The sequence below is a fragment of the Nerophis ophidion genome, linkage group LG12, assembly GCF_033978795.1.
Source record: "Nerophis ophidion isolate RoL-2023_Sa linkage group LG12, RoL_Noph_v1.0, whole genome shotgun sequence".
NCBI lineage: Eukaryota > Metazoa > Chordata > Actinopteri > Syngnathiformes > Syngnathidae > Nerophis > Nerophis ophidion.
Window position 1 is genome coordinate 60,189,914 of NC_084622.1, and position 27,496 is coordinate 60,217,409.

The 27,496-nt window shown below is 41.9% G+C and overlaps 1 protein-coding gene across 6 annotated transcripts in view; it reads right to left on the reverse strand.

The window, feature by feature from the left end:
* tspan9a (tetraspanin 9a) overlaps nucleotides 1–27,496 on the reverse strand; it is an 818,127-nt gene that overhangs the window by 643,936 nt on the left and 146,695 nt on the right. For 3 of the 6 annotated variants that reach the window (XM_061917887.1, XM_061917893.1, XM_061917889.1), the window contains exon 1: nucleotides 13,558–13,868. The exons of 2 other annotated variants lie outside the window; for them this stretch is intronic. The gene's annotated coding sequence lies outside the window, so the exon portion shown is untranslated. Of the gene's footprint in view, nucleotides 1–13,557; nucleotides 13,869–27,496 lie in introns of those variants that run through there. One more of the 6 variants, XM_061917888.1, reaches the window with a different exon arrangement.

Below are 27,496 nucleotides of genomic sequence, written 5' to 3' on the forward strand. Positions count from 1 at the left end.
AATCAACACAAGTTATGGGAAAAAATGCCAACATGCCACTGCCTTATTTATTATTGAAGTCACAAAGCGCATTATTTTTTTTAACATCCCTCAAAACAGTGGCTTAAAATTAAGGAAATGCATGAGGAGGTTGAGGAATAGTTAGTGCTGCAAGGGTGTCTGGGTATTTGTTCTGTTGTGTTTATCAATCAATCAATCAATGTTTACTTATGTAGCCCTAACTCACTAGTGTCTCAAAGGGCTGCACAAACCACTACGACATCCTCGGTAGGCCCACATAAGGGCAAGGAAAAATTCACACCCAGTGGGACATCGGTGACAATGATGACTATGAGAACCTTGGAGAGGAGGAAAGCAATGGATGTCGAGCGGGTCTAACATGATACTGTGAAAGTTCAATCCATAATGGATCCAACACAGTCGCAAGAGTCCAGTCCAAAGCGGATCCAACACAGCAGCGAGAGTCCCGTTCACAGCGGAGCCAGCAGGAAACCATCCCAAGCGGAGGCGGATCAGCAGCGCAGAGATGTCCCCAGCCGATACACAGGCAAGCAGTACATGGCCACCGGATCGGACCGGACCCCCTCCACAAGGGAGAGTGGGACATAGAAGAAAAAGAAAAGAAACGGCAGATCAACTGGTCTAAAAAGGAGGTCTATTTAAAGGCTAGAGTATACAAATGAGTTTTAAGGTGAGACTTAAATGCTTCTACTGAGGTAGCATCTCGAACTGTTACCGGGAGGGCATTCCAGAGCACTGGAGCCCGAAATGAAAATGCTCTATAGCCCGCAGACTTTTTTTGGGCTTTGGGAATCACTAATAAGCCGGAGTCCTTTGAAGGCAGATTTCTTGCCGGGACATATGGTACAATACAATCGGCAAGATAGGATGGAGCTAGACCGTGTAGTATTTTATACGTAAGCAGTAAAACCTTATGTTGTGTTACGGTGCGGATGTTCTGCCGAAATGTGTTTGTCATTCCTGTTTGGTGTGGGTTCACAGTGTGGCGCATATTTGTAACAGTGGTAAAGTAGTTTATACGCCCATCTTCAGTGTGACCTGTATGGCTGCTGACCAAGTATGCATGGCATTCACTTGTCTGTGTGAAAAGCTGTAGATATTATGTGATTGGGCCGGCACGGAAAGGAAGTGCCTTTAAGGTTTATTGGCGCTCTGTAGTTCTCTCAACGTCCGTGTACCACTGAGTACAGCGTTTTAAAAAGTCATATATTTTATGTTTTTAAACTGATACCGATAATTTCCGATATCATATTTTAACACATGTATTTATCGGCCGATACTATCAGCAGTCTGATATTATCGGACATACCATATTATCACAATAAAACGATATGACTAAAACATCTATTGTTGGCCAAATTTATAGCATTTATATTGTATATTATCGTTGTACATTGGCAACGATAATTGCACTGTGACCCACTTCAATTTCAAATTAAGAGCCATGCACAGAACAGAAACACAATTACATTATACAACAGGTACATCATAGAGCTGGGCGGTATCCCGGTATTAACTATAATACCGGTATGTTTTAGAAAGCAGTATATATTTGAGACAATACCGCCATACCGGTATCTTTTGATGTGCCTTTGTTAGGCCGTTTCGTATTCTCTGCGCCTGTCGGGCAAACCACAGGGCATCCTCTGTGGCTCGACGCCACCCCGCAAAATACGCTGCACATCAAACTTTTACCAATTTACTCGAGAAACTTGTAGCGACTTTATCACTAATCTAATCTATTTATGTGGTTTACTTCTGTTAGCATAGCAGCTAACGATAACTCCTCGCTGTGGCTCGCGAGGCGTGTCAAATTTAGCTACAGTGAGTGGCTGAAAAGTAGTTTTAAATTTAACAGCCAGCGGCTTTCACCGCAGTGAGAGAGTAGAAAGCTCCATCTATCCACCTGCACAAGCTTGAGGCTATAATCCTAACGTAATGAAAAAAATAAACGAAAATTGCTTTGACATAGTAACGACTAACTAATTAATTTATAACAATAAACAACACATTACATTACTACTTCCAACAAAAATACTTTCAACATTGGTTATATAGTAATAAAACACCTAAAGTACCATATTTTCCGGACCATAGGGCGCACCGTATTTTTAAGACGCACTGCTGATGAGTGGTCTATTTTCGATCTTAAAGGAGTCATATTAAAATGTATTTTTTTTCTGAATTGAAAACACTTCCTTGTGGTCTACATAACATCTAATGGTAGTTATTTGGTCAAAATTTTACATGGATGATGTTTTGCAGATCATCTTCAAGCCGGTTTCTGACAGTCGCTTCAGGATGCGTCGTTTTGTGGGCGGTCTTATTTACATGGCTCACCTTCTACAGCGTTTTCTACCCGTCTTCTTTGTTGTGGCGGTGTAGCGTGCAAGGACGGGAGTGGAAGAAGTGTGAAAAGATGGAGCTAACTGCTTTAATGACATTCAGACTTTACATAAATCAATAACAGAGTAGCGTCTCCTCATCCAAAGACAACAAGAAGGTCGGAAATGTTCCCATTAAAAAAACATCCGACCTGAACTCCATCCATCCATCCATCCATCCATCTTCTTCCGCTTATCCGAGGTCGGGTCGCGGGGGCAACAGCCGAAGCAGGGAAACCCAGACTTCCCTCTCCCCAGCCACTTCGTCTAGCTCTTCCCGGGGGATCCCGAGGCGTTCCCAGGCCAGCCGGGAGACATAGTCTTCCCAACGTGTCCTGGGTCTTCCCCGTGGCCTCCTACCGGTTGGACGTGCCCTAAACACCTCCCTAGGGAGGCGTTCGGGTGGCATCCTGACCAGATGCCCGAACCACCTCATCTGGCTCCTCTCCATGTGGAGGAGCAGCGGCTTTACTTTGAGTTCCTCCCGGATGGCAGAGCTTCTCACCCTATCTCTAAGGGAGAGGAAACTCATTTGGGCCGCTTGTACCCGTGATCTTATCCTTTCGGTCATGACCCAAAGCTCATGACCATAGGTGAGGATGGGAACGTAGATCTACCGGTAAATTGAGAGCTTTGCCTTCCGGCTCAGCTCCTTCTTCACCACAACGGATCGGTACAACGTCCGCATTACTGAAGACGCCGCACCGATCCGACTGTTGATCTCACCATCCACTCTTCCCCCACTCGTGAACAAGACTCCTAGGTACTTGAACTCCTCCACTTGGGGCAGGGTCTCCTCCCCAACCCGGAGATGGCACTCCACCCTTTTCCGGGCGAGAACCATGGACTCGGACTTGGAGGCGCTGATTGTCATTCCGGTCGCTTCACACTCGGCTGCGAACCGATCCAGTGAGAGCTGAAGATCCCGGTCAGATGAAGCCATCAGGACCACATCATCTGCAAAAAGCAGAGACCTAATCCTGCGGTCACCAAACCGGAACCCCTCAACGCCTTGACTGCGCCTAGAAATTCTGTCCATAAAAGTTATGAACAGAATCGGTGACAAAGGACAAAAAAACCATCCGACCTGAACTCTATTAACTAAACTTCCTTGGGTGAATAATGTAAACTCACTACACCGGTATGTTTTAGCGCTATCATGGCGAGTTTACTGACAGATATAAGTAAGAACTTTACACTACTTTATATTACAAATGGCAACAGCAGAGGATGAATGTCTCAAAACATGAAGAAAGAGAAAAAGAAGAAGCTTATCGACTACGTCGTTGTCACTGACTACAAAGCTGGAAGCGCGCAATTTTTCAAAACGTACACAGATCCCAAATACAGATCAGCAGGTACCAGAAGGTAAGAAAAGTTGCTTTTGCATATATGGCAAAACAAAATGCCTGATAATATGTTTTACCTTGCCATGTCCGGGTTGGGGAGGAGACCCTGCCTGAAGTGGAGGAGTTCAAGTACCTAGGAGTCTTGTTCACGAGTGAGGGAAGAGTGGATTGTGAGATCGACAGGCGGGTCGTGCGGCGTATTCAGTAATGCGGACGTTGTACCGATCCGTTGTGGTGAAGAAGGAGCTGAGCCGGAAGGCAAAGCTCTCAATTTACCGGTCGATCTACGTTCCCATCCTCACCTATGGTCATGAGCTTTGGGTCATGACCGAAAGGATAAGATCACGGGTACAAGCGGCCCAAATGAGTTTGGGTCTCTCCCTTAGAGATAGGGTGAGAAGCTCTGCCATCCGGGAGGAACTCAAAGTAAAGCCGCTGCTCCTCCACATGGAGAGGAGCCAGATGAGGTGGTTCGGGCATCTGGTCAGGATGCCACCCGGCCGCCTCCCTAGGGAGGTGTTTAGGGCACGTCCAACCGGTAGGAGGCCACGGGGAAGACCCAGGACACGTTGGGAAGACTATGTCTCCCGGCTGGCCTAGACGAAGTAGCATGGGAGAGGGAAGCCCAGGCTTCCCTGCTTAGGCTGTGGCCCCCGCGACCCGACCTCGGATAAGCGGAAGAAGATGGATGGATGGATGTTTTACCTTATACACACATCATAATAATACTCGTATGTTTAATGCGCCGACATTCCACCAAGCGGAGCGGCTTCATAGCTCACCAAAGTCGTACTAAAACATTTTGATAGATTTTTGAGCGCCGTTTGTAATATTGTGTATCTTCAATGGAACGTATAAAATGCCATATTGCCATCATAGTGCAGCCTACGCATATCTCTTATGTTTGACTGCCATCTACAGGTCACACTTATCAGTACACCATGTACAAAATAAACCTGAATGATTCCGTACATTAGGAGCACCTGGTTATAAGGCGCATTGTCGAGTTCTGAGAAAAAAAAAGATTTTAGGTGCGCCTTACAGTCCGGGGAATACAATACATTGCATATTTTTTTTGAGATACCAGTATATAGCGTATATTCCGACTCAAAATGCAACGATGTCAGTTTTGGTCCATATTGCCCAGCCATACTGCATCATGTTGTCAACTTATTATGTTGATCAACGCCCTGACATCAACAAAATATGTTATTGTAACATAAACGCAACGCACCTGTCAAGCCCTCATTCCTCTGAAATAGGTGAACAAATAACTGAAGCCCGACCATGAATACATCATCGATTCCAATGTTATAATACTCTTGACTATTGCAATATTGAATTTATAGATGATATGATCTCTATTATTATGTGCTTTGTCTCCCTCCAGTTTCATATTATAGAAACTGACAAGCGGGTGGTTTGAAGTGAGAAAATTAAAGTGTGGTTAGGGGGCGGATCATTGAAGGAAGAAAGCGGGGGGACAGGAGTGGGGTGCTAAATGCAAATGTTGATGAGTAAAATGCAATAGTATATTCTAGCGTGAGGGCAATAATCATGTGTATCGCTGTAGTGCAGAGGTACAATGCGTACAATCAAGTACCGAGAAGTGGACTAAAGATATAAAATTGTATCTTGTCTGGATGCTCTCCACATTTTGTGAAATGGGAGGCTATAAAAGGCTTATTCAATGTTGCAGTATTGTGGGGAAAAAAGCACGATGCGCATTCGTCTCTATTTCACCTCCACTACCGATTCCTGTGGGTGTAGTTCTGTCAAAGTACAGATAAAAGCCTTAAAGTCCCAACAAATTCCAAAGCTGTTTTATTGTACACTCACAAAATACAACTGACAGCAAGCGATGACTTGAAGGATGTCCTTCACCGATGGTGTAAAACTCATTTCTAATTTGCAGCGATATAATGCTGAAGTCCAACAATGTGTGTCCATGCCGGGCATCCCACAGGGTTCGAACACCCTTTTCCATGGCCAAATTCAAGCACATTTCAGAGGACTTTCAAGATCAATTTTACGGTTTTTCAAGTACCCTGCGAAAGGCGAAAACCAGCGTGAGGTCCCCAAATGCTGTCTGTAGGAAAAATGTGGAAAATCTGCTAAAACCTAAGCCTAACAATGAACCGGCAGTTATCATTAACTCATACTTGCCAACCTTGAGACCTCCGATTTTGGGAGGTGGGGGGCGTGGTTAAGAGGTGAGGAGTATAATTCACCAACTCGAGTATATATATATATATATACTTGACTTTCAGGGAATTCTAGCTATATATAAATAAAATAAAGACACTGTAATAAAAACAAACTGCGTGCTGGTTACTAAAAAAACAACAACAACACTTACCTTTCACTATTTGAGTTACCTTTGTTCTGCCATTTGCGTACTGGCGAGCGATCTCCGAATCATGGAACATATATCGCGGATTTGTTGTAGACATCCGCAAAATGAGAACGGGATGTTGCTTCCAGCTATCAGCATAGCCATCTTTGTCTCAGCGTAAGTTACACCATCGGGTCTCCATTTTTGCGAGGTGGCCCATAATACTGGGTTGTGAACGATGCTGCGCTGCGGACGCTTTGTGCTTCGCTGACCGTTCATGATTGAGTATATCCGTTCATGACTGAGTATATCCGTTCGGCCACCGTGTTTAATGGAGAAGTCTGCAACATACCCCCTCCCCTTCGAACTCTCCTGGATAAACTAAAATTCTTGTTTCCAATCGTTCTGGAACTTGCAAGCGTATTTCTTCATTTTGCTCGTCGACGGTGTAATATATCGGGTTGGAGTCAATAACCAGGCGACGTGATGAAGTTAAGTCTCTTTACTGTGGGCTTCAGAACAGACTCCCTAATGCATGTTTCTTGACTGCACTTAAATGTAGAATAAATATGTAGAATATATTTAGAATATGATTTTGCTTATTTATTGTGTTTGCTTTAGTTAATATATTGTCAACAATATTGGACTCAAAATTGGATTGTATCTGAGGCTAAAACATTTCTTATCATAATGTACAGGATGGGTACTGAAATCCAATCAAAGTGCTGCAGTCAGACAATTCGGTGCTGCTCTGTGTGAAGAGATACCGAATTTTTCGGACTATAAGGCACACTTAAAATCCTTTCATTCCGTACATTAGGTGCGCCTAATGTATGGAATAATTCTGGTTGTGCTTACCGACTTCAAAGCAATTTTATTTGGTACATGGTGTAATGATAATTGTGACCAGTAGATAGTATTCACACATAAGAGATACGTGTAGACTGCAATATGACGCCAGTAAACAACACCAAAACTTTGAATGTTCCTTTGAAAATAAAGATAATTACACATGGCACTGAAAAATCTGTCAAAATGTTTTGGTATGACTGAAGTCGCACCGCTTGATGGGTTGTCGGCCCATTACGGCTACCATAGTCAGAGGTAGAAGTACGACTATGGTGTGTGTATAAGGACCGCAAAATGGCACCTATTAGCAGACATATTATCTGGCGTTTTGTTTCACAATATTATGCAAAACCAAGAAACTTGGTACCTGCTGATGTGTATTTGAGATCCGCGTGAATCCGGAAAATTTGCGCACGCCCGCCACTGTAATCTGTGCCGATTAGCTTCTTCTTTTTCACTGTCTTCTAATTATGGGGTATTCATGCTTTGCTGTTGCCATTTCTAATACAAAGTAGGTTAAAGTTTGAACTTATGTATCACTATAGAAGCACATAAAACTACCAGTGGAGTGGATTTACATAATTCACACACAGAACTTTAGTTAATAGAGAATTCCGGTCGGACGGTTTTTCACGGGACACATTTCCAGCTTTGTTGCACTAGTGAGCCACGGATTAAGAGATGCTGCTTTATTGTTGATTTAAGTCTGAATGTCATTAAAACAGCTAGCTCCATGTTTTGGCACTTCTTCCACTCTCGTCCTTGCACGCTACACCGCTACAACAAAGATGACGGGGAGAAGACGCGGTCGATGCAGAGCCACGTAAATAAGACCGCCCACAAAACAACGGATCCTGAAGCGACTTTCAGAAAGCGACTTGAAGATGATCTGTAAAAACATAATCTATGCAACATTTTAATCAAGGAACCAGCATTACATGTTATGTAGACCACAAGGAAGTGTTTCCAATTTAGAAACAAATCATTATATGATCTCTTTAATGCACCTTTGGTATGAAAAAAGACCCAGTCATCAGCAGTGTGCCTTATAAGCCGTTTTACCCTATAGTCCACAAAGTACGGTATGTTGAACAGGCAAGTACAAAAAAAGGCTTTGCTCACTCTGGACATTAAGCCTCTCTAACCACACATCCTCTAACCACCTGTTTTCTGCTCATCCTTTTACTATGCGTTGGCAAAAATGAGTAACAGGAGAAGTTGATTACACAGAGACCACACTTTTCAAACCCTCCTTTCTAAAAAATGCAGCTTTCATTTATTGGTTCTTCGTTGGCCCTGAATGTGTCTCCTCTCTTGTTCAGTCATGTTGCTAATAGGATGGATTCTCTCATGTAGCTCGAATCCCCCTCCTTACAGGATTGGACTGAGTGGCTGCTGGACCTACAGTCGTGGTCAAAAGTTTACATAATATCATGGCTGTCTTGAGTTTCCAATAATTTCTACAACTCTTATTTTTATGTGATAGAGTGATTGGAGCACATACTTGTTGATCACAAAAAACATTCATGAAGTTTGGTTCTTTGATGAATTTATTATGGATCTACTGAAAATGTGACCAAATCTGCTGAGTCAAAAGTATACATACGGCAATGTTATTTGGATTCATGTCCCTTAGCTACCATCCATCCATTTATCCATTTTTCTACCGCTTGTCCCGTTCCGGGTCGTGGGGGGGTCACTGGAGCCTATCTCAGGGGGTGGGGAGAAGGCGTGGTTGGGGGCGTGGTATCGGCGGGGGGCGTGGTTAAAAGGGGACGAGTATAATTCACCAACTGGAGTATTTCATATATATATATATATATATATATATATATATATATATATATATATATATATATATATATATATATATATATAATACTTGACTTTCAGTGAATTCTAGTTATATATATTTATTTTATTATATATATGTAAATAAAAGAAATAGTTGAATTTCAGACAGCACACAGTAATAAAAACACAGTTGTTCTACTAACTGTACTGTGCTTGCTGGTTATTTAAAAAAACAAACAACAACACTTACCTTTCACTATTTGAGTAGCCTTTGTTCTGACATTTGCGTACTGGCTAGAGTCACTTGCCGACAGGTGCACAACATCACGTAAATTGTTGGCCAATCAAAAAGCAACCCCATAACGCTGTAGCCAACATTCACCAGGGGATGGCAACAGACAACATCGAATCACTCTATTACAGACGACGTCGCCATGGCTGTAACTTTCTCGTTCTTCTGCTTCGTCTCCTTGTGTGTGCAGTTTTTTATCCAAAATCCGTAGATGTTATAACGTGATTGGGCAGGCAAGATGTTTACATAACAGGAAAGCAGACATGAAAACAGGCTGTCCCCACTCATGTCCGCATTTCGGTAGATTTCCGGGAGAACATTTATTTCGGGAGGTTTTCGGGAGAGGCGCTGAATTTCAGGAGTCTCCCGGAAAATCCAGTAGGGTTGGCAAGTATGGGTTAGGGTTATTAATAAGCAATAATTCTGAGGTTATTGAGGAAAGACTCTTAGTTAATGGCTTACTGCTTGTATAATAAGGCCATGCAGAATAAGGCATTAATAAGTACCTAATAATGACTAATTAAGAGCCAATATGTTACTAATTTGCATGTTAATAAGCAACTAATTAATGGTGAATACGTTCCCTATACTAAAGTGTTTCCAAGTTTTGTTTTTTCATTTGAGAGCTTGCCTGGCAAGACGAAGGTGTGGCTCTCAGCAGATGTTTTCTTTTTTTAATGACATGCTTCATGGCTCCGATTTTAATATGCCCCGCTAATAATAACACCGCCATGCTCGTCTTTTTCAAGTTACTTCATGCAATTAGAGGGAATGCTTGGAATAAGAGGAGGGTGAGACAAGACGGCGGTATACAGTATGTCGCCCAGCATGGGGTCCTGATGAATTAGGTGCCACGCTGTCTCTCTGGCAGCGGGCCAATGTTTACCCACTCGGTATCTTAGTGACCATCAGAGTGGCTTTTAAAAAAGGATCCGATGCAGTGCGATGTGATACCGTACTGTGCGACCGGGCCGAGTATCACCCTTTCCCAGATGTGCATATTTGTGTACATTTAGTCTTGGCGCAAATGTCACCTTCATAATTCTGTCATGTATCTTGTAAAGTCCCAGCTTAGGGAGTGATTCCCTCTGGACCCTTAAACCATCGTGCAGCTATGAAGGGCAAGACATTAAATGCATGCATGACTCATGAAGGTTATGACTTATTCTTGGATGACTTGCATGTTGGCGAGGATAGGAACCCAATAGAAAACGCCCTTGGTGCCAATTCCACAGACAACGTTCCATCTGCAATGAGTGGTATTTTTTTCTGAAAGGCATGCCAGAAAGACACGGCTGGTCTCTGAGTTATGCCACTCTGTGTGTGACACAAATAACAGGACAAGATGGCAGTGTGAATAAACGCTGACACAGTGGCAGAAGTGCTCCTGTCCTCCATCACTAACACACCTTCAACTCTGCATGACAGAAAATGCTTTTCTCCTCAACCTGCACACCTGATGTGTCCGTGCTAGTACATATTGACATAGATTGTCACAACGTGGAGGCATCATCGGGTAACCCTTTCAGAATAAAAACATCACCTCCCCTCCGCTCTAACAGCTCCATCTTCTAGATCTGTTTGTTACTCCCACTTGTTTCTAATGAAAGTACAAAACCCAAAACCAGTGAAGTTGGAACCATACTTGCCAACCCTCCCGGATTTTCCGGGAGACTCCCGAAATTCAGCGCCACTCCCGAAAACCTCCCGGGACCAATTTTTCTCCCGAAAATCTCCCGGAGCTCTTGTAAAAAGAGCTCAGCAGCACATGCACTTTTTGCGTTGGATGAAAAAAAGCACAGCTCCCTTCCCCCCATTTTTACCACATTCTACAGAAGCACTATAGAGAGCCTGTTGACCAACGGCATCTCTGTCTGGACTGGAACCTGCAGTGTCTCAGACTGGAAATCTCTGCAGATAGTGGTGAGGAAGGCGGAAAAGATCATCAGGACTCCTCTTCCTCCTTACCAGGAAATCACAAAAATCTGCTGCCTGACCAGGGCTCAAAAAAATTTGCAGAGACTCCTCCCACCTCCACCAAGGAGTGTTTTCACTGCAGGACTCTAGAGAGAGGTTCACCAGCCTCCGTAGCAGAACCTCCAGGTTCTGTAACAGCTTCTTCCCTCAGGCATAAGACTCTTGAACGCATCATAATAATCCCCTCGATTCCCCCAAAAAACGGATTAACTCGCTAGAATATAAAGACAATATAACATACATCCATAAACGTGGATGCATATGCAAAAGTGCAATATATTTATCTGTGCATTAATCTATTTATTTATATCTGCACCTTATTGCTCTTTTATCCGGCACTACAACAAGCTAATGCAACAAAAGTTCTTATCTTTACTGTAAAGTTCAAATTTGAATGACAATAAAAGGAAGTCTAAATCTAAATGAGCTAATATTAGCAAAAAATAACAAAGTTTACCAGTTTGAACGTTAAGTATCTTGTCTTTGCAGTCTATTCAATTGAATATAGGTTGAAAAGGATTTGCAAATCATTGTATTCTGTTTTTATTTACGATTTACAAAACGTGCCCACTTCACAGGTTTTGGGTTTTGTAGATTGTAACCATACAAAATACTGTGAAATTATTGGACCCTCATCTTTATACCGATTTCTTACCAAAATATTAAAAACACGGAAAACTCTCCTGCGGAAGAACGCAATCACTTCTTTGCCTGTTCCAAGTCATCCAGACCAGCCACAACCCGGATGCTCTTCCCACTCTCTAGTTCTCAACTACTCGTCTTTCTAGAACACAAGGTGAGGCGGCCACTGAAGGCTATAAACCTGCGTATAGCACCTGGGCTGGATGGTATCCTCGGAAAGGTGGTCCAGGACTGTACAGATAAACTGGAAGGTGTACTTAGAGGGATAGTTTATTCATCCCTGGGACGAGCCAAAGTCCTGCCCTGTCTTTTAGCAGCCTCTGCAATCTTATTTTCCAAGAGGACGGCCATGAAAGGCTTCAATGACGAGAGACCAGTGGCACTGAGATATGTGGTTTTAAAGTGTTTTGGAAAGGCTTGTTCTCCTATGAAAGCCTGCCTCCTGAAGAACTTTGATCCAAACCAGTTTGTCCACAGGCCAAACTGTTCCACAAACTGTTCCACCATCGTCACTGCACTCCACTCAGTTGCGGAACCTCTGGAACTCTAGATATTTATGTCAGGATCCTGTTTGTCAACTACAGCTTGGCGTTCAATACCATAATCTCTGACATCCTGGTGGAGAAGCTAAGCTTCCTGGGTCCCCTTGGAGTAAATTAAGTTTGTGTGGACACTGTAACCTCCTTTAGGTTCCTAGAAACTAACATCTCAGAGGACCTCACATAGACTGACAAAAGTTTTGCACTGGTCAAACAGGCACGGCAGTGACTTTGCTTTCTGTGTGTGCTGCAGAGGAACCAACTTGAGGAGAAAGTGCATGTATCTTTCAATCGGGACACCATAGACCCAGTGCTGATGTACTGCGTAACCGAGTGGTTTGCTGCCAGCTATTATCGGCTGCCCTCTGCCGTCCCTGGAGGACATTGTTCGACCCCGCTGCCTTGGCAGAGCAAAGAAAATGTTCTCACCCTGGTCAGCACTTGTTCAACCTGCTGCTGTCTGGGAAGAGATTTCAGTCACACAAGATTGGGACAAACAGGTTAAAAACAGTTTTTGCACATGGGCCATTAGGATATTGAATCTGTCCCAATAGCTTACACTGTTTTCACTGCTGTTTGTAATGTTGTTTATGTCAAGGCCTGGACTATGGTGCGGTTTGTTTTCCCGTGGTGCAAAACGACTGGACCGGACCTGGCGTGAAGGTAATAACATCTTTGAATTTTAACTCGAAAAGTACACACAAAACAAAGGGTATAAACAAAAGGCGATCTTTGAGGAGGAAAAACTTGGCTATGAAACAAAACTATTACTACAACGTAAACTATGGACATAAAACAAAACTTGCAAACTATGGCATGAATGACAAAACTTACGGGGAAGGAGAAAAGAGCATGGATTATCAGCATAGAGGAGGGGTGCCCATTACGTCGATCGCGAGCTACCAGTCGACCGCGGGGGGTGTGTCAGTCGATCTCCAGCCAGGCTTTTAAAAAAAATAGACCTAAAAATGAGTGATCATCAATCTTCACCAAGACGTCACTTAAATGACATTCACGGTACCGGAGGGTCTTGTGAGATGACGCTGGCTGCTGCAAGATCATTATTATGAAAATATGACCGAGAGGAAGGCCAGAAACACTTTTTATTTCAACAGACTCTCGCGCCGTACCTTCCGTCAAAACTCTAAAGGCCGACTGCACATTTCCTACCTTCACAATAAAAGCCCTGCTTCATGCTGCCTGCGCTAACAAAATAAGAGTCTCAGAAAGCTGGCGTGCTACAGATAACGCTAGCAGATGTGTCCGCAACATCTAAAGTTACGAAATTACACTGCTCTAACTGGCGGACACGGCTCTCTAGCAAAGCCAACCTATCCATGAGTAAAGTGCACGAAGCGCAGGAAGCCATACTCACAGAAACTTTCCGTCGCCGAGTGGAGTGCCAGCTGTCTTCGGGAAGTGGTGGTCACGGTGGCAGGGGAGTAGCTTCCTTCAGACCGGCGCTGCCTTTCTCCGCTAGCCTCGTTAGCTTAGCAGCTAGCTAGCTGAGGGCGAAGTGGTGAGACAGAGATCGGGTGATTTGCAAGTTAAATTGAACTATTAAATATGTTCGATAAGTTGTAAATAAAGCTGCAAAACAGTTAAAATCACACAGATAGAACGATACTTAGCTTTTTTGCAACAAGAGCAGTCAGCGAGCAGTCATTCACGTTGACCCGGAACCGGAAGTCACTGAACAAAGTAACCACCGGTATTTTGCCATTCTTTCATGTTTGATGACAAAGCGTTCGATTCTACTCTACTAAGACTGCGTGTGTAATTATACCGGCTGTCACCATAGAGACTCTCCACATTCATGACATATGCTCCAATGGTTTATCCCGTGCTATCTCCTTTTGTTGTGGAATATGAAGTACACAAATATAATATGTACCACCGTTTCTTGGCGATACAGAATATCAATCAATACCAGGCCTGGGCAATTATTTTGACTCCGTGGCCAAATTTAGAGTAAAACATGTGTCCTGGGGCCGGAATATTTATTTTTAGGAAAACTAATACAAAACCTCACAATAACGTCTGATTGAATACTAAAAACCTTATGACAGACCGCCTTAAAAAACATAATGGAATTTGACATTTTTCTATGAACGGTAAAACACTGAATATTAACAAAATATGAATGTCACGCCCGCTTTCGATCGACTTATTTTACAATCATGTGAAACGCAACAAAAATGCAACAAACAGTGAAATATGAACGTGAAGGGTACAAAATGAACCCAACTACAATCTAATGCAGGGGCGCTCACACTTTTTCTGCAGGCGAGCTACTTTTCAATTGACCAAGTCGAGGAGATCTACCTCATTCCTATTTATAATTTATATTTATTTATTTATGAAAGAGACATTTTTGTGAACAAGTTAATGTTGTTTAATGATAATACAAGCATGTTTAACACACATAGATTCCTTTCTTTCATGAAGACAAGAATATAAGTTGGTGTATTACCTGATTCTGATGACTTGCATTGATTGGAATCAGACAGTAATGATGATAACGTCCGCATTTTCAAATGGAGGAAAAGAAAAGTCCTCCTTTCTGTCCAATAACACAGGAAAGTGGTTGGATTTGGCATCTCATTTGTCCAACTTGCATACTCCTTTTTAAACACTTTGTTATGAGAGTAGCATATGTGTGTGGCCCTTTAATGTCTGGCAGCAGGTGAGTGTGTGGGCGAGCGAGGAGAGGGAGCGGTCGCTGAGGGCGGGGGAGAAATACATTGGCATCAAACTCCGTAGCTTGCTAGCTTTCTGAGACTCTTATTTTGTTAGCACAGGCAGGATGAAACAGGTCTTTTATGGTGAAGACAGGAAGTGTGCAGTCGCTCTTTAGAGTTTTGACAGTAGGTACGGAGTCTCTAGAAATAAAATGTGTTTCTCTGCGTCCGCCCTGTTAGTGATTTGTTTCTTAAATATGAGCTCGCAGCAGCCAGCGTCATCTCACAAGATCCTCGGGTGCCCAGAATGTCAAACAACTGAAGAAAGTGAAGTCTTGGTATGATTGATGATTGCTCATTTTTATGTACATTTTTTAATGCCTGGCTTGAGATCGACTGACACACCCTCCGAGATCGACGTAATGCCCACCCCTGATCTAATATATCTGATATTTGCTGAATTCCCCCCAGGAATCAATAAAGTACTTTCTATTCTATTCTATTCTATACATCACAAAGCTTTAGAACTTTGTTGTGAAAATCTCTGTGGAAACGCTTCCCGCCCACACTGCTCGGTACCTCGTCTGAGCTGCTGTGATGTAGATGACCATAGTAACTAATTAGATGACCATAGTAACTAATTAGATTACCATAGTAACTGGTATATCATCCATAAGCGCAAATTCCAACCATTGAAATAATTTGTATAGTTGAAGACTTACGGTCATTAGAAAACATCGCTGCACATCATAATATACGGTTTTTATATTGATCAATATCAATAAATATTGATACTTTTTAAGACTTATTTAAGCCTGCCAATAAACACAGTCAAACAATTTTCAACTTACCAACGGTGCTATGTATCAGTGGAGAGAGTGTCTGGTAGCCAGGTAGGGTAAGTGTGATAAGAAAATATGTTTTATTACTAATATTTTATTAATACAGTAATAAAATAAGAAAAGACCTGAAGATAGTTGCAGATTTGAGGCACTAGATGGCAGTAGTACATAAGCACTAAAGCACTTAGGGAAGCACCTCATTAAACTCACACATTGGAAGTGTCAGGATGCACCTCACAACAATGTTTGACACACCTGTGGCACAAGTCGTGCGAAGGACAGGTGTGTTGTCCAGACGGTGAGTATTCCAGGAATTAATTACAGTCTTGTTTGTCCCAAAAAACATTCATTAAGTTTGGTTCTTTGATGGATTTATTGTGGGTCTACTGCAAATGTGACCAAATGTGCTGGGTCCAAAGTATACGTACAGCAATGTTAATATCTGCTTACATGTCACTTGGCAAGTTTCACAGCAATAAGGCGCTTTTGGTAGCCATCCACAAGCTTCTGGTTGAATTTTTGACCGCCCCTCTCGATAAAATTGGTGCAGTTCAGCTAAATGTGTTGGTTTTCTGACATGGACTTCTTTCTTCGGCATTGTCCACACGTTTAAGTCAGGACTTTGGGGAAGGCCTTTCTAAAGCCTTAATTCTAGCCTGATTTAGTCATTCCTTTACCACTTTTGACGTGTGTTTGGGGTCATTGTCCTGTTGGAACAGCAAACTGCGCCCAAGACCCAACCTCCGGTCTGATGATTTTAGGTTGTCCTGAATAATTTGGAGGTAATCCTCCTTTTTTCATTGTCCCATTTACTCTCTGTAAAGCACCAGTCCCATTGGCGGCTAAACAGGCTCAGAGCGTAATACTACCACCACCATGCTTGACGGTAGGTGTGGTGTTCCTGGCATTAATGGCCTTTTCTCCTCCAAAAATATTGGTATTGTGGCCAAACAGCTAATTTTTTTGTTTCATTTGACATCTAATGGACAAAGATAAGACCTTTTGGAGGAAAGTTCTGTGGTCAGACGAAACAAAAATTGAGCGGTTTGACCACAATATCCAAATATTAACATTGCTGTATGTTTCCTTTTGACCCAGCAGATTTGGTCACATTTTTAGTAGACCCATGATAAATTAATAAAAGAACCAAACTTTTTGCTTGACAAACTGTGTGCACCAATCACAAAAAAATAAGAATTGTAGAAATGATTGGAAACTCAAGACAGCCATGACATTATGTTCTTTACAAGTGTATGTCAACTTTTGACCACGACTGTATATTATGACCATACTCTGCTAAAATGCCTGCAGTGAGTCTAACACACCTTGATCATATATTTTTTTACATTTATTTTCCAACGAGTCAAAGTTCTCTGTAAGTGCCACTCTTGAAGAATATTGCAAATGCTTTCCTGACAAAAAGCTGAGGATTTCCGCAGAATGCAAAACATTGAAATTCCTTTGACCTTACTATGCCTTAAAAATGAAAAATGCATTTCAGTGACGCATCGCCTTGAACGCACATCACGCTGAGGAGGAGGAGTCTGCAAAGGCTGAAACACAACTGCAACATAATATTTGTACCCACTTATTATTTACAAGTGAATGAGAAAGGGCAATTAGTTGTGTGTGAAGTTAGCAGCAGCTTGAGAGGAATATAATCTGTTGACTCTCAGCCTGAGGAGGTGTGTTTAAATGGTATATAAAGAACTGATAGAGGCTACATCTCGGCTGATTCAGTGGCAGGAAAGAAAACTTGCACATTGTGCAGCTGTTATATAATATGTTAATTGGCTCATTAAGAATAAGTTAGGCAATTCAAATGAATCAAGTGTTGAGGTATATTAAACGAAATGAGCCAAATCCTTTTTAGTAGAGTTTGCAACCAGCAGGCAGTGTTATGGTCGTATTAAGTCAAAATGCAGTACATATAATTTCAATGATTAATTGTGATAAAGCACTAAAATGATGCTAATGTAAACTTATCCTGCGGTTAGTGCTGTTGCAAACATTTTCTTTACTTTCTCCCTCACTATTGCATTCCTTAAAGGCCTACTGAAATGAGATGTTTGTCACAACATGGCTTGGACGTGGATTGTTTCTTCGACGCAGATGAGAATCAGCACAAGCGAGGCGTGGACGTGAGTACATGGCTGTTTATTTAAACACTATAATAAAAAAATAAACAAACTAAGGGCGCTCACAAGGAGGTACAGACACTTGGCTATGAACAAACAAAAGACTAGCATAAATGCTGCAAAATGCAAACAAGAAACAAAAACACTTGCTCGATTGGCATGAATAATAATAAACTATAAACAAACAGACGGATCGGTGCGGCGTCTTCAGTAATGCGGACGTTGTACCGATCCGTTGTGGTGAAGAAGGAGCTGAGCCGGAAGGCAAAGCTCTCAATTTACCGGTCGATCTACGTTCCCATCCTCACCTATGGTCATGAGCTTTGGGTCATGACCGAAAGGATAAGATCACGGGTACAAGCGGCCCAAATGAGTTTCCTCTCCCTTAGAGATAGGGTGAGAAGCTCTGCCATCCGGGAGGAACTCAAAGTAAAGCCGCTGCTCCTCCACATCGAGAGGAGCCAGATGAGGTGGTTCGGGCATCTGGTCAGGATGCCACCCGAACGCCTCCCTAGGGAGGTGTTTAGGGCACGTCCAGCTGGTAGGAGGCCACGGGGAAGACCCAGGACACGTTGGGAAGACTATGTCTCCCGGCTGGCCTGGGAACGCCTCGGGATCCCCCGGGAAGAGCTAGACGAAGTGGCTGGGGAGAGGGAAGTCTGGGTTTCCCTGCTTAGGCTGTTGCCCCCGCGACCCGACCTCGGATAAGCGGAAGATGATGGATGGATGGATGGATATAAACAAAACTAGCACAATGGCATAAATACATAAAATTACACGGCATGGAACTATGGACGAGGGCATGAAGGTGGTGCAGCATGGGTAGCATGTGTGCGAGTGTGGAGATCCCAGAAAGCAGACAAGAAAAAGAGTGACTTAAGTAGCTATGATGAGTAGTGAAAACAGGTGAGGCTGAGAACAGGGACGTGACATGACAGGTGAAAAGTAATGAGTTGGCATGGAGATGGAAACAAACCAGGAAGTGCCAAGACAGAACTTAAATGTCCAAAAAACTAAACATAACCTGACCAAAACCAAAACATAAACTTACAGGCGTGACAATGTTCTTATTTAAACGGGGATAGCAGGTCCATTTTATGTGTCATACTTGATCATTTCGCGATATTGCCATATTTTTGCTGAATGGATTTAGTAGAGAACATCGACGATAAAGTTCGCAACTTTTGGTCGCTAATAAAAAAACCTTGCCTTTACCGGAAGTAGCAGACAATGTGCGCGTGATGTCACGGGTTGTAGGGCTCCTCACATCCTCAAATTGTTTATAATCATAGCCTCCAGCAGCAACAGCTATTCGGACCGAAAAAACGAGAATTTTCCCATTAATTTGAGCGAGGATGAAAGATTTGTGGATGAGGAAAGTTAGAGTGAAGCACATAAAAAAAAAAAAGGCGACAGCTCTAGGTGGCAGCAGTGGGATTGTTTCAGATGTAATTAGACACATTTACTAGGATCATTCTAGAAGATCCCATATCTGCTTGTTGTTTTCATAGTGTTTTAGTGAGATTGTAAGGTCATACCTGAAAGTTGGATGGCTGCGGTGAACGCCAGTGTCTCTGAGAGAAGCCGAGGAGCCAAGATCACAGCTGCCTTTTTGAGCTGCAGGAGGTGGTCGCATAATCCACTGAAGTCTCCGGTAGGAGCCGACTTAATATCACAATTTTCCCATCCAAAAACTTGCTGGTTGACGTAGAGAAACATGTTCGCTTGCCCGCTCTGTCTTAAAGCTTCACAACAAACAAAGAAACACCGGCTGTGTTTCGGTTGCTGCAATCCACCGATTTCCACCAACAGCATTCTTCTTTATAGTCTCCATTATTAATTGAACAAATTGCAAAAGATTCAGCAACACAGATGTCCAAATTACTGTGTAATCATGCGATGAAAACAGACGACTTTTAGCTGTGTGTGGTGCTGGGCTAATATGTTCGCTACAACCCGAGACGTCACAAACACGCTTGTTTTCAACAAGAAACTCCGCGAGAAATTTAAAAATGTAATTTAGTAAACTAAAAAGGCCGTATTGTCATGTGTTGCAATGTTAATATTTCATCATTGATATATAAACTATCAGACTATGTGGTCGCTAGTAGTGGCTTTCAGTAGGACTTTAAACAAAAAGGGTAATGGTTGGGTGTACTCAATGCAAATATATTGTTAATGTTTGTCAGAAAACGCAAAATATCTGCGGAGGCCAAGAAGAAAAATCTAATCCATGTCAAAGATAAATTGGAAACAAGGCATAAAACATGTTTTCAAGTACATTAACACCTTAAAGGGCACGTATTGTGTGTTTTCTCTTTAGTGACCTATAAATGTTGTTACTATGTCAAAAATTAATGTTCATGCCATCGGAAGTGAGCCCTGTAAGCAGTTTTAAATGGCTTCCCGTGCTGTTTTACAGTCTTTTTTTTTTTATTGTGGGGTCTTATTGACCTACATGACTTACTCATATGGGAGCACCCATGTAAATGCACTGGGCCTGTCCCCTCCCCTGCTGTGCTTCAGAAGTTATATAGCTGGGCTCTGCTTTGGCATCTAAAACAAAGCAAAGTCATCTTCTTTCTGCAGGATGCAGGATGGAGAAAAAAATCATGTGTACATACTCTACAGCAGGGGTGCCCACACTTTTTCTGCAGGCCAGCTACTTTCAATTGACCAACTCGAGGGGATCTACCTCATTTATATATATCATTTATATTTATTTATTTATGAAAGAGACATTTTTGTAAACAAGTTAAATGTGTTTAATGATAATACAAGCATGTGTAACACATATAGATGTCTTTCTTTCACAAAGACAAGAATATAAGTTGGTGTATTACCTGATTCTGATGACTTGCATTGATTGGAATCAGACAGTAATGATGATAACGCCCACATTTTCAAATGGAGGAGAAAAAAAGTTGTCCTTTCTGTACAATACCACATGAAAGTGGTTGGTTTTTGGCATCTAATTCATCCAGCTTCCATACACTTTACAAGAAAAACATTCCGTAGCTTGCTTGATTGACATTCACGGCACCCGAGGGTCTTGTGAGATGACGCTGGCTGCTGCCAGTTCATTATTATGAAAAAATGACAGACAGGAAGGCGAGAAACACTTTTTATTTCAACAGACTTTCGCGCCGTCCCTTCCGTCAAAACTCTAAAGGCCGACTGCACATTTCCTATCTTCACAATAAAAGCCCTGCTTCATGCTGCCTGCGCTAACAAAATAAGAGTCTCAGAAAGCTGGCGTGCACAAGTGATGTGCACGCCAGCTTTCTGAGGGATCGCTTGTGCACGCCAGTTTTCTGAGACTCTGTATTTAGTTAGCGCAGGCAGCATGAAGCAGGGCTTTTATTGTGAAGATAGGAAATGTGCAGTCGGCCTTTAGAGTTTTGACGGAAGGTACGGCGCGAGAGTCTGTTGAAATAAAAAGTGTTTCTGGCCTTCCTCTCGGTCATATTTTCATAATAATGATCTTGCAGCAGCCAGCGTCATCTCACAAGACCCTCCGGTACCGTGAATGTCATTTAAGTGACGTCTTGGTGAAGATTGATGATCACTCATTTTTAGGTCTATTTTTTTTAAAAGCCTGGCTGGAGATCGACTGACACACCCCCCGCGGTCGACTGGTAGCTCGCGATCGACGTAATGGGCACCCCTGGTCTGCAGGAGTCCAAAAGGCAAATACAACAGAAAGTGAGTAATATGGTTCCCAATTAAAGTCTGCATGTATCTTTTTTATATTGAAATTAAATTAGCACATGAAAAAATATATATTAATTAAGTGTCTTAGATTTTTTTACGGCCAATGCAAATGATCAGCTCTGAACAAATGCTAAGTGTTGTAGTCGTCAACAAACTGCACAGATGGGCAATCCGTGTGTTCTCCAGCTCGAGTCCTCATTTGCAAAAGTAGAGCTACAATATAAACCTGCAATTATAAAAAGGCTACCATAGAGTTTAGAGAAAACAACACCATGAGGAAGATAATCCACTAGCGAAAACAGCAGTCTGTATGGGAAAGCTAACGAATGTCTCAAATGCTTTATTGAAAATAAGAAATGCAATGTTTGTTTGAAAGTAAATAACTGAACGTTGCAATTAGTTTGGACTTTTTAAAAAGGTATCAACATCATTAGCAAAACAAAAACAATACTTTAATCAATTAAACGTGCAGTATATATATATATATATATATATATATACACACACACATATATATGTATATATAAATCTATATATATATATATATAGATATATATATATATACACAAACGTGTCTATGTATATATATGTACACACATATACATATCTACACACATATACATGTGTATATATATACATATATACACATATACATGTGTGTATATATAGATATAGATATATATATATATACACACACACACACACACACACACACATATATACTGTATATAAAAATTTACATGCATATATACAAATATATACATACATAGATACATATGTATGTATATATATATATATATATTTATTTATATTTATATATAAATATATATATATTTATATTTATATATACACACACATTTATACATACACATATACATACAATGTATATAGAGATATATATACATGTATACAGTATATACACATTGTACACATATATATATATATATATATATATGTATGTATACACACATACATATACACATATACAGTATATACACCTTATATATATATATATATATATATATATATATATATATATATATATATACACACATTATATATATTTATATATATATATACATATATATATATATATATATATATATACACATTATATATGTATATATACATATATATATATATATATATATATATATATATATATATATGGGTGTGGGGAAAAATTGTTTCGAATACGAATCGAATACGTTGTGCGATTTAGAATCGATTCTCATTTTTAAAAAATAGATTTATTTTTTTGTGATTTTTTTTTTAATTAATCCAACAAACCATTAAAAAGCGATACCATAACAATGCAATCCAATTCCAAAACCAAACCTGAGCCAGCAACACTCAGAACTGCAATAAACAGAGCAATTGAGAGGAGACACAAACACCACACAGAACAAACCAAAAGTAGTGAAACAAAAATGAATATTATCAACAACAGTATCAATATTAGTTATAATTCCATCATAGCAGTGATTAAAAATCCCTTAATTGACATTATCATTAGACATTTATAAAAATAATGAAAAAGAACAATAGTGTCACAGTGGCTTACACTTGCATGGCATCTCATAAGCTGGACAACACACTGTGTCAAACGTTTTCACAAAGATAAAATAAGTCATATTTTTGGTTTATTTAATAGTTAAAACAAATTTACATTATTGCAATCAGTTAATAAAACACTGTCCTTTACAATTATAAAAGCTTGTTTTTTTTTTTAAATCTACTACTCTGCTAGCATGTCAGCAGACTGGGGTAGATCCTGCTGAAATCTATGTATTGAATGAATACAGAATCCTTTTGAATCAGAAAAATATCGTTTTTGAATTGAGAATCGAATCGAAAAAAATCGATATATTATCAAATCGTGACCCCAAAAATCGACACCCAAAGATTTTCAGCCCTAATATATACACACATATATATATATATATATATATATATATATATATATATATATATATATATATATATATATATATATATATATATATATATATATATATATATATATATATATATATATATATATATATGTAGGTGTGGGAAAAATCACAAGACTACTTCATCTCTACAGAACTGTTTCATGAGGGGTTCCCTCAATCATCATTATTAAATACACAAACAAACTACAAAAAGGCAGACCAAGGACGCGCTCTGTGGCGGGTAATAATCTATACTATACTTAATACAAAACAGCACAATGTCATGACTATATACAAACAAAACAAAACTAGCACTGTGGCATAAATACATAAACTTACGCGGCATGGAACTGTGGACGAGGGTGTGAAGGTTGGGTGCAGCATGGGAAGGGTGCGTGCGAGTGTGAAGATCCCAGAAAGCAGACAAGAAAAAGAGTGACTTAAGTAGCCGTGATGATTAGTGAAAACAGGTGTGAGGCTGAGAACAGGGACGTGACATGACAGGTGAAAAGTAATGAGTTGGCATGGAGACGAAAACAAACAGGAAATGCCAAGACAGAACTTAAATGTCCAAAAAACTAAACGTAACCTGACCAAAACCATAACATTAACTTACAGGCGTGACAGTCTCATTACATCTGAAACGCTCACACTGCCGTCGCCCGGAGCTGTCGCTTTTTTTTTTTTTTTTTCCCTAAGTCGTCGCTATCAATATCCTCAAACACGAATCTTTCATCCTCGCTCCAATTAATGGGGAAATTGTCACTTTCTCGGTCAGAATCGCCCGCGCTGCTGGCATCCATGATTGTAATCAATGGGTGGATGTGAGGATACCGACAATCTGTGATGTCATCGTCTGCTACTTCCGGGAAAGGCAGGGCTTTTTTTTTTACTTTAAGGTTCTACTACTTACGTATAAAATACTACACGGTCTAGCTCCATCCTATCTTGCCGATTGTATTGTACCATATGTCCCGGCAAGAAATCTGCGTTCAAAGGACTCCGGCTTATTAGTGATTCCCAAAGCCCAAAAAAAGTCTGCGGGCTGTAGAGCTTTTTCATTTCGGGCTCCAGTACTCTGGAATGCCCTCCCGGTAACAGTTCGAGATGCCACCTCAGTAGAAGCATTTAAGTCTCACCTTAAAACTCATTTGTATACTCTAGCCTTTAAATGGACTCCCTTTTTAGACCAGTTGATCTGCCGTTTCTTTTCTTTTTCTCCTATGTCCCACTCTCCCTTGTGGAGGGGGTCCGGTCCGATCCGGTGGCCATGTACTGCTTGCCTGTGTATCGGCTGGGGACATCTCTGCGCTGCTGATCCGCCTCCGCTTGGGATGGTTTCCTGCTGGCTCCGCTGTGAACGGGACTCTCGCTGCTGTGTTGGATCCGCTTTGGACTGGACTCTCGCGACTATGTTGGATCCATTATGGATTGAACTTTCACAGTATCATGTTAGACCCGCTCGACATCCATTGCTTTCCTCCTCTCCAAGGTTCTCATAGTCATCATTGTCACCGACGTCCCACTGGGTGTGAGTTTTCCTTGCCCTTATGTGGGCCTACCGAGGATGTCGTAGTGGTTTGTGCAGCCCTTTGAGACACTAGTGATTTAGGGCTATATAAGTAAACATTGATTGATTGATTTTTTAAGAGCGACCAAAAGTTGCGAACTTTATCGTGGATGTTCTCTACTAAATCTTTTCAGCAAAATATGGCAAGATGGGGAAATGATGAAGTATGACACATAGAATGGAGCTGCTATCCCCGTTTAAATAAGAACATCTCATGTCAGTAGGCCTTTAAGATGCCAATAAAGGCAGTGTTTTTGCGGTGATGGGGGTGATATTAGTTTAGGGCAGCGGCTCTGCACGGTGCATGGAGACACATCATTAGCTGCGTTGGTCAGTTAGAGAGGATTGCTATTGGCATTAAAAGGCATCAATCGGCAATGACCGATGACATACTTTAACACGGAAATTGGCGGATACACATCCCTGCTCATAATGGGAACAACAAAAAAATGCATTATTGGCTTTGTTTTATTATAAGCTTATTACAAACAACAAAAAATGTTGTCATAAACATAGTGAACATCCAAGACCAAGGGTTCTCAAATGGGGGTACGCGTACCCCTGGGGGTACTTGAAGGTATGCCAAGGGATACGTGAGATCTTTTAAGAAATATTCTAAAAATAGCAACAACTCAAAAATCCTTTATAAATATATTTATTAGGGGTGTAAAAGTACGTGTATTTGTATTGAGCACTTTCGGCAGAGGTGGGTAAAGTAGCCAGAAATTGTACTCAAGTAAGAGTACTGTTACTTTAGAGATTTATTACTCAAGTAAAAGTAAGGAGTAGTCACCCAAATATTTACTTGAGTAAAAGTAAAAAGTATGTCGTGAAAAAACTACTCAAGTACTGAGTAACTGATGAGTAACCTGTTTGTTTAATGATGACGGCAACAAATAATGCACAAAAACATAAAAATAGCAATGAGCAAATTCCGAGCCAGGAATATCTCTTAAGCAACTAAAACAATAATATATATTAAATAATAACACCATCCATCCATCATCTTCCGCTTATCCGAGGTCGGGTCGCGGGGGCAGCAGCCTAAGCAGGGAAGCCCAGACTTCCCTCTCCCCAGCCACTTCGTCTAGCTCTTCCCGGGGAATCCCGAGGCGTTCCCAGGCCAGCCGGGAGACATAGTCTTTCCAACGTGTCCTGGGTCTTCCCCGTGGCCTCCAACCGGTTGGACGTGCCCTAAACACCTCCCTAGGGAGGCGTTCGGGTGGCATCCTGACCAGATGCCCGAACCACCTCATCTGGCTCCTCTCGATGTGGAGGAGCAGCGGCTTTACGTTGAGCTCCTCCCGGATGGCAGAGCTTCTCACCCTATCTCTAAGGGAGAGACCCGCCACCCGGCGGAGGAAACTCATTTGGGCCGCTTGGACCCGTGATCTTATCCTTTCGGTCATGACCCAAAGCTCATGACCATAGGTGAGGATGGGAACGCAGATCGACCGGTAAATTGAGAGCTTTGCCTTCCGGCTCAGCTCCTTTTTCACCACAACGGATCGGTACAACGTCCGCATTACTGAAGACGCCGCACCGATCCGCCTGTCGATCTCACCATCCACTCTTCCCCCACTCGTGAACAAGACTCCTAGGTACTTAAACTCCTCCACTTGGGGCAGGGTCTCCTCCCCAACCCGGAGATGGCACTCCACCCTTTTCCGGGCGAGAACCATGGACTCGGACTTGGAGGTGCTGATTCTCATTCCGGTCGCTTCACACTCGGCTGCTAACCGATCCAGTGAGAGCTGAAGATCCCGGCCAGATGAAGCCATCAGGACCACATCATCTGCAAAAAGCAGAGACCTAATCCCGTGGCCACCAAACCGGAACCCCTCAACGCCTTGACTGCGCCTAGAAATTCTGTCCATAAAAGTTATGAACAGAATGGGTGACAAAGGACAGCCTTGGCGGAGTCCAACCCTCACTGGAAACGTGTCCGACTTACTGCCAGCAATGCGGACCAAGCTCTGACACTGATCATACAGGGAGTGGACCGCCACAATAAGACAGTCCGATACCCCATACTCTCTGAGCACTCCCCACAGGACTTCCGGAGGGACACGGTCGAATGCCTTCTCCAAGTCCACAAAGCACATGTAGACTGGTTGGGCAAACTCCCATGCACCCTCAAGAACCCTGCCGAGAGTATAGAGCTGGTCCACAGTTCCACGACCAGGACGAAAACCACACTGTTCCTCCTGAATCCGAGGTTCGACTATCCGGCGAAGCCTCCTCTCCAGTACACCTGAATAAACCTTACCGGGAAGGCTGAGGAGTGTGATCCCACGATAGTTGGAACACACCCTCCGGTCCCCCTTCTTAAAGAGAGGGACCACCACCCCGGTCTGCCAATCCAGAGGTACCGCCCCCGATGTCCACGCGATGCTGCAGAGTCTTGTCAACCAAGACAGCCCCACAGCATC